The following is a 12,485-nucleotide window of genomic DNA, read 5'->3' on the forward strand; positions in this document are numbered from 1 at the left end:
TGAGGGGGGAAAGTATTTGTATTTGTATTTGTATTAAAGTAAAATTCAAAATAGGCATAAAAATCAATTTTTTTGCATTACACTTCTAATTAACATTATAGTGTAAGTATTATTTAGTTATATCCATTATAATAATTATGGATATGCAATATTAGTTGTTTTCGCATAAATCCAGCAATGAACATGTAACAAGGAACATCACTGAACAGAAAATAACAACAGCCATTGCCTCAAAGCACGCACAAACTCCAAAACTCGTAAAAACTCCAAAACACGTAAAAACTCCAAAACACGTAAAAACTCAGAAGCACGTACAAGCCCCAAAGCACATACAAACTTCAAAACACGTAAAAACTACAAAACACATAAAAACTACAAAACACGTACAAAACACAACAGAAGTGCTCCAGAATGCTAGGCGCAGTGTTGAGCTTTTGTTACCTAGTGGCTACACAAGCAAGGAAGTACCAACGATTGGATTTGGTGTGTGGTAGTAACAGGTAAATGAACATTTTTTTAAAATTATTTGAATATATATGAGTGCTTGTGTATAAATACACAAACAATACACATATGCTTTCAATTGTGTAATTTAAGTGATCTAGGTAGCACTGTTTTGGAAGTTCAGTTAACACTAGAAATGTGTTTTGGAATTTGTACGTGTCATGGTCCTGGGTCGGTGACCCAGTGTTTTTGGTTGTGTACTTTTACTTTTGATAGTTTTTGTATTATGACTATTGTTTTGGGTTTCCTAAGGTTTAGTTGTGTTCCCTCTGTTTGGTGTCTTCCCTGCTTGTGTATCCCCTTAGTGTAGTAGGTCTCTATGTTTAGTCCGGGTCTCTGAGTCTGTGTCATTACGTGTATGTGTTTCCTGTTTTACTTTGAAGGTCTCTGTCTTATGTCAGTCTGTTCTAGTTACGTTTCCCCTGCCTCGTCAGCTGTGATGTTTTCCAGGTGTGTTCCCCTCCTGTTTCCCATCCCTTGATTCCTGGTGTGTGTATTTATAGTGTGTGTTACCTCGTCCTCGTTGCTGGTTCGTCTGCGTTTCTCCCCCCCGTCATCCTTTGTGGTTTTTCCCTATGTTCTCTTCGTCTCCCTGCATCTCGGTATCTTATCTCAGATTTCAGGTTTGTTTTCCTTAGTTGTTTAAGTTTTCTTAGTTTTAAGCTCACCCTCGCCATCTCTGTTTGTATTTACTTTGTTAAATAAACTCACTTGCACCAGAGCTGCCGCATTTTGGGTCCTAATATATTCTCACACGGCTTGCCCCGGCAACCCGTGACAGTATGTGCTTTGGAATTTGTACGCGCTTTTTGGAGTATATACGTGCTTTGTCTCTATGGGCCACTGCATGTACTTATATATAAACATATATAAATAAAACCACATTTTTTTACATTAGTAATTCCTTTTGTGCATAGTTTTATATTATTGTTAATAATAAATTAAGTAAAGCAACAAAACAACCTGAAGAGCCGGTTGGGAGCCGAAAGAGCCGGCTCTTTTTAGTGAGCCGAGCCGAAAGAGCCGGTTCACTAAAAAGAGCCGGAATTCCCATCACTACAAGTGTCAACTACAGAGCCCCGCAAAGGACAGTGGAGAAAAAAAATAAAATAAGGATGAACTTTGGCAAGATGTCGGGAGATCTCGCCAAAGTTCATCTTCATTTTTTTTCCAGTGTGCCTTGCGGGGCTCCTTAGTTAACAAATTAACCAGCATCATTTATTTTTATTTAATGTACTTTATATTATCATTAATCTTTTTTTTTTTTTTTTTTTATGCGTCCGCCTTGTAAACCAGCAGTAGAAAAGTTGAAGAACCCTAAAACTTCTGGTTCCCGCAACTCACAGAAGAGGTGACTGCTCCACAGTCACTTTAACAGAAACATTCTTTGTAAGAAAAATGTATCAAGGGACTCATAGATTATCGTTTACACTGTACACAAACATGAATAGTAAATAAAGGAAAACAATTAGAAAACAATATAACGATCTCAGACGCTGGGTTCTGGTGTGGTCATGGCAACCCACGCAAACATTTCAGCATCAGCTACAGTGACAAAAGTCCAAACTGAGAGCACTGAGTCAACGACCCAGGTACTCTGAGAAGTATATTATTCCCGTTTTATCCTCGCTATACTGGCTGCCTGTTAACTTTAGAGTTAATTTAAAAATTCTTTTATTTGTTTTTAAAACATTAAATGGTCTTGCCCCACACTTTCTCTCTGAGATTCTAAATTATTTTATGCACTTCCATTACAAATTAGAAAGGCCTCCTGAGTCGGCTTGGCTAGAGCTGGTCTATAATGTGACATCATAGAGGTGTATATCAGATATCTGTCGCCCAGAAAACAGAAGAACCACAAATAGAAATGACAGAGAATTAGCAGTGAAAGCAAGAACATCAAGAGGTGCCTCTTCCACTTTCATGTTAAGACCTCAAGATCGTGGGAGAACATTCAAAACCACACAGAGACGAAACCAGAGGAAGACACAGCAGAGGGGTACCCAAGAAAGTACCTCAGATATGGATCATTGGATCAAGTTACATAAAGCGAGGAGAATGGGTAGCATGCCAGATGTTTGGAGAAAAGTTTGGACTTGATGCAAATGTTCACTGGTATGGAAAAGGAGGGATGCGCTGGAATGACGTCCTTCCTTGTTTTTATTCAGAGATTTCCACACAGAGTCCACCTGATATTTTGGTGATTCATGCCGGCAACGACTTGGGACTTGTATACCCCCTGGAACTTTCCTCTGCAATGAAAAAAGAACTGATTGAACTGCATGCAAAGTTCCCCTCCATGACTATCATATATTCCTGCATCAATGAACGCCAAGTGTGGAGGTACGGAAATCCAAAATACACCAATATGGACAGGAAAACTTTAAACTCAGGTATGAGAAAGGCAGTTCATTCCTTTGGAGGCTTCATCGTTGAACATCCCTCCCTGAGATATTATGATGACACCATATTTGTACCGGATGGAATTCACTTCAGCAAGAAGGGAAATGAAGTGTTTCTGACCAACATCCACTATGCCATCAAGAAGATCCTTCAGAATCCGTCTCACAGAAAAAACTTGAGAAAACACAAATTTCAAATAAATGAAAGCAAAAAAACAAAAAAAGTGCCTAGAGTCAACCTTTGCTTACAGATTATGCACAAAGATTAGACACTTCCTGTCATTGTCACGTTCCCTCCATATAAAGCTTACATGATTTACTCATGAAAGTGGCCACTTTCTCATTACTTTCATACATTGTTTTAGTAAGTATCCAAAACATACAAGTTTCATTATATAATTTTTCAAGGGATCTTATATCCGTTTTCCTTTTTCTTTTTCTTTTTTTGTGTCCCGTTTGGATCTTTAGCCATCAGAATTGTTGTCTTAAGGCCAAGAAAGATGCCAAGCGGATTTATTTTACCAAGTGGATCATCATGGCCTTGCCATATTGGTCCATTTGATTGACCTTTATTATAATTATGAATTTATTTTATTTTCAGTTGCTACAAACGGGACAGACATGACTGGGGGATAGGACAGGGAGAAAGAATGAAAGAAAGAGAGGGAGAGAAAGAAAACCAAAGGGGAGAAGAGACGGTGAGAAGGGGGGGAAGAAAGAAAAAAAAAACAAACAAACAAAAAAACAAAACACCTGGGTCACCTGTATGGAGAAAAAAAAACAGAAGAGAAAGCAAACAACAAAGAGCAACATAATAAAAAAAACAGCACCATCACAATAAACTAGCTAGCAGTAGATATCAGTAGATACTAAATAATAAACGATATTGTGCAGCACACAAGATAGACAGCGCACAATGTGCTTTGAGGCAGCAGCCAAGAAAGCTGTAGTCCGCGTCTGTGAATACCCGTGTGTACACCTGTGTGCATACCTGTGTGGATCAGCATGCTTGCATTCCAAAGGTTTCTTCATGTAACGATCTGCTAGGGAGTGTGGGGAGCCACAGCCCCGTCCTCCAGGGTATGAAGCAGGTATGGAGGAGATCAAAACTCCAGACATCCAGAGGCCCCCAGAACACAAGAGACCAAGGAAGACCAACAGAGGGGCAGCCGCGCCACTGTCCCAGTAAGAGCTGAGGAGAGTCCCAGATGAGGGCTCACTCAGCAGCCGTGGAGCAGAAGCCAGGGGGAGTTGCAGTGACGCGCCCGTGAGCTCCGCCGGCAGCCAGCTGTGCCTGAGTGACCGAGCCCCAGGCCGAGAGGCCGGGGGCACCCCACCTCCGAAGTGGCCCGAGCGAGCCCCAGGCTCCAGGCCCCGATAAGCGGCCGCCAAGGAGTGAGCCGGTGTGTACCCGGACGCCCACCCTCAGACACAAAGAACCACCAACGCACCGACACCTGAGGGAGTCCGCCACTGGCAGGGGAAGTAGTGGTGGGTGGAGATAGGCCTCCAAACCTTGGAGGGCCTGAGATGTCCCCAGAGAGGTGGCGTCTGATACCCAACCTGACATATAGACACAGACATACAGGCACACACAGACACAAACATCCATTCCCACCCTCATGCTCTCATATGCACTTACTCCACACTCAACCAACGTGGAGACAGACATAAAGAGACGCTGTACACACGATCACACTCCCCAAGCGTACTCTACGAACCGGGTCTAGGTACCCTTGCCCCTGGAGGGGGGAACTGCACCCAGACCCAGGTGGTGTTACCCTTTTCCCTGCGGTGGGGAGAGGCAGACCGCCCCGACTCCGCAGCAGCAGGGAGGCCCCACACTCCAGACCGCAGTCGGATGGCCAACTCCTCCTAGCAGCAGGCCGCAGAGAATGGGGGTGAGAGAAGACTCCAAACCTCCCTCCACCCGCTCATTGTAGTGTTGATGCATGTGTGTTCTAAGGTGCAATTAAAACCCAGGAGGGCATGGAGCTACCTGCCAGAGAGCAGCAGGTAAGCACATAGTCCCTCCTGCTAGCCCTCAATGTCTACGTGTATTTAAAATTGAGAGGTGGGCAACGACGCCAGGGGTGAGGTGTACACCCTGATGGTAATTTGGACTCCGTGTATCGTGCCCACCCCCAAGATCCTATATGTATGTGTAATGAGAGTGTGAGTAATGTGAATGTCTAAGTTGTGGGATAAAATTGAGGCAGAGGCAGCCAGAAGGGGACGGGGGACGGGGGGGGTGGGGGGTGGGGGGGTAGCCTCCTCTTCACCCTGGTGACATACCCCTACTCCAAGGCCCTGCATGTGTGGGTGGTTGTGGTGGAGCCGGAAGAGGGAGGCAGCTGGAGATGGGGAGGGAAGGAAGGGAGGGGCAGGTGACCCCTCCCTGGGGCCAGCTCCCCTGCTGACCCCAGTAGGCACTCCCATACTCCGCGACCCGCCAGGGAAAGGGGGCCCAGGTCCATCCAGACCGGGGCCCAGCGCAGCAGCGCCCCCGGCCCCACAGACCCCGGGACAGTCCACCCAACCCCACCACAGAGAAAACTGCACCCGCCCCACCATCCACTCATCTTCCAGACTACATGAGACAATAGACGCCCAGGCTGAGATCTTCCTCCACCTCTCCTGTATCTCCCCCTCCTGCAGAGAGTTCCTGAGGAGAGGAAAGCTCCTGCAAGGTGTGACAATCTCCCCCACCAGTTGAAGAGCCCCCCAGGTGGCTCGACGCACCGGCGGCACCCTGCGCCAGGGATGGGCCCCCATGCACCCACCCGCCCACAACCCCGGCAACACACAAACCAGGACCCAAGGCCCCGAGGCCCGGCCAGGGCCCCAGCCCAGAGACGGAGCGCCCCCAGAACCTCACGCCCATCCCGGACCCACCCAGGGGCAGACAGGCTACCAGGTCAGTAACCCACGTCCGTCGGCACAGACCCTCCCCTAGCCCCGCTGCACGCAGCCACGAGGAAACAGTCACCCGAGAGCCAAAAGAGCCGCCAACCGGACATGACCGCTACCCCAGGTTGAGCCCCCCAAGGAAGATGCCTCCGGGAAACCCCCTGATGCCCTAAGCCTGTCCCTACCCCCACACCAATCACAACAGTGAAGGCGGGACCAAACTATGACCCCCCACCCCCACTAGGTGATGGAGCTGATCAAAGGAGCCCAGAGCAATTGATCTGATGTGGTGGCAGAGGCTGTATCAAGACTAATGTAATCTAATAGATAATTTCTATATTGGTTAGAATTAAGATTGTTTTTATTTTTCCAGTTCATGAGGATAGTTTTCTTGGCTATGCATAGGGCAGTGAAAACCATATGGGCTATATTCTTTTCTGAAGTGACATTATCTAAGCTGCCCAACAAACACACTAAGGGGGAAGTTGGAATGTTACATTTCAGACACTTCGATAAGTCGTCACATATCTCGCGTCAAAACTTCTGCACTGGTGGACAGAACCAAAGAGCGTGAATGTAATTGTCTGGTGTATTGCCTTGACAGTTATTATCTTATCCGTTTTCACTCTTATATGCTTTTCATACAAGTTTCACACAAGACAGATACAAACTTTATAAGATTTATATATATCTTTTCCATATGGGTGTGCAGGGGCGGATCTAGCAAAGTTTTGCCAGGGGGGCCAGGTAGGGCATTAACAGGGAAAGGGGGGCACAAAGAAATACTTATTCTCATTTCAAATGTCTACCTTTTAATAAATAATTATCTGAATCTTACAACCAAAATGGTCATCTGATGTACAAGGAATAGAAATCATACATCTATACCAACAAGATGGTGTACATCACTGTCACAACACCATTTGTTTTCATTCAAACGCTTTTCCTATAATACCTGGTGGGCCAGTCTCGACCCCTGACAGTGACATCTGCAAACACACGAAACAAGGTTGAAAGTCAGTATTTGGTATGACCATCTTTATTCTCCAACACATCCTCAACTCTCGTAGGAAAGCTTTCTTTAGGTAATCTTCAGGAAAAGGAACAATCAGAGCTCTTCTTTGGATGTTGGCTGCCTTTTGTTCCATTCTTTGCCCACACTGCTTTAATAATTTTGAGGTCGAGGCTCCGGGGAGGCCTATCCATGACTGATGGTGTTTATTTGTGTGTTTTTGTCCAATCTATGACAATCAGATGCTTTCCATGGTGCATCAGAGTTTTTAAGAACATACACATCATACTAAGATAAGTTTTTTTGATTAGTTGCTCTTTGGGAATCACCTTCTTGGTGCAAAAACACTAAACAATACTAATAATGCATAATAATAATAATAATAATAATACAAAAATACTGATGCCTTCAGACTGTGTTATTTTTGGTTTTCTCTTTCTTCTTTTCTTTTTATTAGACTCAACTAAAGAAATAGGAATAAATGATGTGTTTTTGAGAACAAAGGTCAGCATTAAGTAGCTTAACAAACAAGCTACAGAATTGCAAATTATGAGTCTGAACTCATGGAAACTAAATATAAAGAAATGCGGGTTAACTCAAAATGTTTGCACAGCGTTGTAAGAAAAATATTCCTCAAATGTGAACCAGGGGATAACATTTGACTTGAACCCAAGATGCCAAAAGATGCTGTGCTCATGTTCTTTAATTTTAATCAATAGGTGAAATTCTAGTACTAGTTAAATTGCGATGTTAGCATTAAAGGTTTCTTTTACTGTCTGCATACATGTAGTCTATGGATCCACTTTACTAACACAGAAGGCATAATAAATCAGTGGAGCCCCCAGGTTTGTCCATGTCCCCCTTTATTAGAGCCTTGACTTGTGAATTTGGGCCACAAAAGGAAAAGGGTGGCTCTGACTGCGACCCAGCCTAAAGAGAACCCTGCTTTATTATCCTATTTGAACTGGACCGAGGAGCATAATTCACCAAACAAAGTTATATTCTGAAAGCATTAAAACAAGCAGTTGATATAATAAACTAAGGAAAGTGCTTCCGCGGTCTGAAGCGTGTGACACAATTGTTTAGGTCTTCGGCTGCATCTCTGTCACACAAGTGTGCATTTTATTTCTTACTCTAGACACAATTAACTGAAAAGGAGAAGGAGGTTTGTTGGAGAGCAAGAGGGGGAAAAAAAAAACAATGTTCGTGAGTGCCTGGCCTTATTAATGAAGCGAATCTTCATCTAGTCACACACAACAAATAAATGGCCGCCCCTCGAAGCTCTTAATCGGCCCATTAGTCTTCGAGCGACCACAGCCTCGTCTTCCCTCCACCCTCGCTGGCTCGTTCCCTTTAGACCTGAGCAGATACATCCATCATCTCATATTTGCATGCCGACCACACGCGCTGACAGAGCTGAGTGCGCAGCTGGAGATGCTACATCATATTTACTCCCTTACTTGAGCAATAAACACTGTTCTCCACATCTCAGGCCTGCCTTCCTCCTCTCCTTCCACATCTGACCTGAAAACTCATTTGTTCAAGAATCCGTTACATCTCCTTCACTTCCACCTCTTGCGCTTGTACAACTTGAGACTTCTCGTATCTTCTCTTTTGCACTCCTTCACCCTAAATGCCAGTTTCTAGGGAACCTTTTGTTTCACCCGCTGCATCAGGTTGCGGTGACTTTTATTTGCAGACGCATGAATTCAATCGTGAGCTTCTCGGCAGAAGAGAATGACTAAATGAATGAAATGAAAGATGAATACGCCGCGTAATGACAGGGTTTGCTCTTCTAAGTCAGCCTAATTAATCACCAGACGGTATCCTGTGTGGCTTAAAGAGCTGCACAAACACAGAGTCAGACTCTCGGAGAGCTGACGTGCTTATCTGTATGTGACCTGCGCTTATTTTCCCTCCATTTCACAGCTGCCGTGCGCTGCACCCTCTGCTAATTCAAATGCTTAAAATCTCATTTCAGACACAATTAGCCTTTAGCCCATCCAAGTGCCGTCGCCTGTGGCGTTTTTTCCCCCTCCCTTTCATCCTTTGTGAACATTTTCTCTTTCATTGCCTGATAAAGATCATTATTGAGGTTACTGAAAAAGGAGTTTTGATCATTTACAGGAGAAAACATATTAAAGGGCCTTTAAGCAGGCCCATTAGGAGACTGTTAAAACCCTTGCTTGTTGCCATGCTGGGGTTATCAGTGCTACGGGGCGGCTTTAATTCATTCCTTTGCCAGAAGTTTTTTTTTTAATTACACTTGAAGGGGGAGATTTTCACTACAGCAGAGCCTGGCCCTGCTGCTGTTATTTACTTTTTGTGAAACTCTTAACTGCAGAGCCTGCTAAACGAAGCTCATCATTTTTAAGTTGTGGGTAAGTCAAAACAGATTTTACTCTGGCTGCTCCGAAGCTGCCTCTAAATTGTTTTATTTTTGTCGCACATTTGGTAATTTTTTGTTTGGCTAAGTGCTTAAAATGCATGTGCCTCCTCAGATTTGTTTCAAAAGTTTGTTAGAAGAGACTCGTGCAGATAGGAGATGTACTGTGTTTTATACCTTTCAGCAGAGCACTTTGCAACGAGACTGCCATTTTGTTTCAGTGATAAGATGATTCCAACTTCAGCTGAGGCTAAAAGTGAGTTTCAAAAAAGACTCTTTACTGAGTTGCTTAATAGTCCATCAAATTCAATGCAATTATTTATTTAGCCCCAAGGTGCTTTATAATGTAAGTTAAAGGCTCTTCAATATTAGAAGGAAACCCCACCAGTCCGATGACATCCTATGAGCAAGTACTTGGTGACTGTGGGAAAGAAAAACTCCCATTTAACAGGAAGAAAGAAGTGTGAGTGGAAAGAGAAGGGACAGAAGGCACTCTGTAAGGGGAAATGACAATAACAACAATTTAATGATTAAATGAAATACCTGCATAGCAGTGTTGGGACTAACGCGTTATTAAGTGACGGGTTACAGTAACTACGTTATTATTGTGGTAACGAGCACAGTAACTAGTTATTATGCCAAAACCTGGAACGCGTTACTCGTTACTGGGATTTAGATAGGCTCGTTATTCGTTACTTCGTGTGGTGGCTATCGCTGAGCTTCCACAGATTCAGTAACATTAGCAAGTGGTGGAGGCCAGCAGGTGGATGAGAGAAAGGGGACGCAGGAGGAGGAGAGACCCGAAACGGCCGCCCGTCCGAGTCTCAGGTGGACTGAACTTCAGGTAAGAAGTTATGACCTGCAGTCTATCTGGGTCAGATATAAACCAAGTTTAGTTGGAGTTTATTTTCGTTGTGCTGACTTTTTCGTACTGCGTGCTAGCTAGCATGACGGGGTTTCTATCCGGTTGTTCAGTCTGACGTCACTAGCCGTGTCTGGGTCTAAACTCCACTGCAGGTCCATATATCAAATGATCACTGTGGCATTACTGAGAGTTGAAAAACTGTCTAAAGTCTTTCATCTTTAATAAAATGATCAGCGTTCTGCTCTACCAGGTGTAACAATTGAGTTTAACATCCAGGCATCCATGAAAACGGAATTTATGACATTTAACGGAGTTAGAAGTTAGCAGGGAGTTAGCTCGCTAGCTTCTATCTAAATACAATATAGCATGTCCTGACTGCGGGGTTTTGGAAACAAATTAAAACGTACAGCTCTGTTATCACTTCCAGCATAAATGAAGACAGAAAACTAAACAGCAGTGACGTTTGTAGGGTTACTGAAGTTGGGCTAGCTGGTATATAATGATGTGCTACGTGACCGCTAGCGACACAGCTATGTTAGTAGAGATGGACCGATCCGATATTACGTATCGGTATCGGTCCGATACTGACCTAAATTACTGGATCGGATATCGGAGAAAAATAAAAAATGTAATCCGATCCATTAAATATCACGAAAGCACCTCGCAAAACTTGCAACACGCCGTAACTCACCTCAGAACGTTAGCAGTCGGAGCAGTATGCATCACGTGATAGAGCGGCTGTGGCATGCCGGACCTGTCGGTGGTCTGGATAGCATGTGGAGCTTCGCTAGCAACCTGGCATTTCATCTCCGACAAAGTTATCCCCGAGAGAAGTAAAGCAAGTGTGTAAGTCCATCTCTGAATGTTTGTAAAGCATTCCCACGTTAAGCTTAACAAGCGACTGCCTCTCGCTCTCCGGCTGCTACTTCAATCGTGAAACTGCTTAAATGATCAGCTGATCGACTTTTCTGTCGCGAGTCCGTGTCTCTTGTTTGTTTTTGGCCCACTTTGCACCAGAAAGAGGAAACCAGTGGCTGAACAACAGCAGAACGTTTAAGCTTGATAAGCTGTTGTTAGAATTTATTTAATATTACTTTCTACACCAGGATCTTTTTCTACGTAGCTGACGCTGGTAACTGTGCAGGGGCGGATCTAGCAAAGTTTAGCCAGGGGGGCCGATAGGGCATGAACAGGGAAAAGGGGGCACAAAGACATACTTTTCTTTCTTATTCTCATTTAAAATGTCGAGCTTTTAATAAATAATTATCTGACACCCAAAGTTTTAATTTGATGTAAAATGAATAGAAGTCAATTACTGTATATAGTGACTATTAAGTCTAATATATACCCTAGTAAGCTATAGTACTTTTTACTTTGGGAAGGTACCATCTGTGCAGTCTGCAATTTTGTTGAAGAAAGATGTTGAATCTATTTAATATTTCTTGAAAAATAATTGATTTCTGTTCATTTTTTTTCACACTGCATCAAATTAAGGTTGATTACGTCGATTAAGCATCATGAGGTGGCACGTGAGGGGTGGTTCCTTATTTTTTATTTATTTCTTTTTGTTGTTGCTGGGAGTTGGAACCCTATTAGTTAGGTTGCTTAATATTTACGCTAAGTACTCTTTAAAATACCAGAATAGGGAGGATGGTGTAGGTCTAAGTTTATTAGATTGATCAGTATTGCTGAACTATGAAATATTTTTTTTGTATACAGGTATAACAGAATAGCTTTAGTGTAGTTGTTGTTTTAAACTTGAGTATGAACTTGCAGACTTGCAAAATGCAGCAAGATATTTTAAAAAACAGTTTTGTTGATTAAAAAACACTATATCGGATTCATATCGGTATCGGCAGATATCCAAATTTATGATATCGGTATCGGTATCGGACATAAAAAAGTGGTATCGTGCCATCTCTATATGTTAGCATAATATAAATAAGCTAACTTTTTTTCCACTCGATAAAAGTTAACGTGAGTGTTCTCGGTGGTCAGAAACAAATGTAATCGCATGGCAGGATGCTGTAAAAGGACCAAACTTCAGCCAGGAGAACAACTGAGATAATCCATCCACAATACGAGGTTAGTCATTCATATACTGTTGCATGGGCTGGGCTGTAGTTACATCCTAAGGTTTTAAAAACTGAGCTTAAATAAATGATTAGTGGTAATAAAAGCCGAGGGAGGTCAACAGGGATCACTGACTGTTTTAGGAGCTTTTTGAGATCAAATAGAAGAAAATACAAAACATTAAACATGTTAACAATACAAAAGCCAAATTAAACGCAGACTACTTTAGACCCAGAAGTAGGATTCGTCGCGTCATCACTGAACAACCGGATACAGCTGGGTGGGTGCTATGATGTTAATGATGTTGAACTTTATTTTGTTCATACGGTTAAT

Source organism: Astatotilapia calliptera, chromosome 15 (assembly GCF_964374335.1).
Source record: "Astatotilapia calliptera chromosome 15, fAstCal68.1, whole genome shotgun sequence".
Lineage (NCBI taxonomy): Eukaryota > Metazoa > Chordata > Actinopteri > Cichliformes > Cichlidae > Astatotilapia > Astatotilapia calliptera.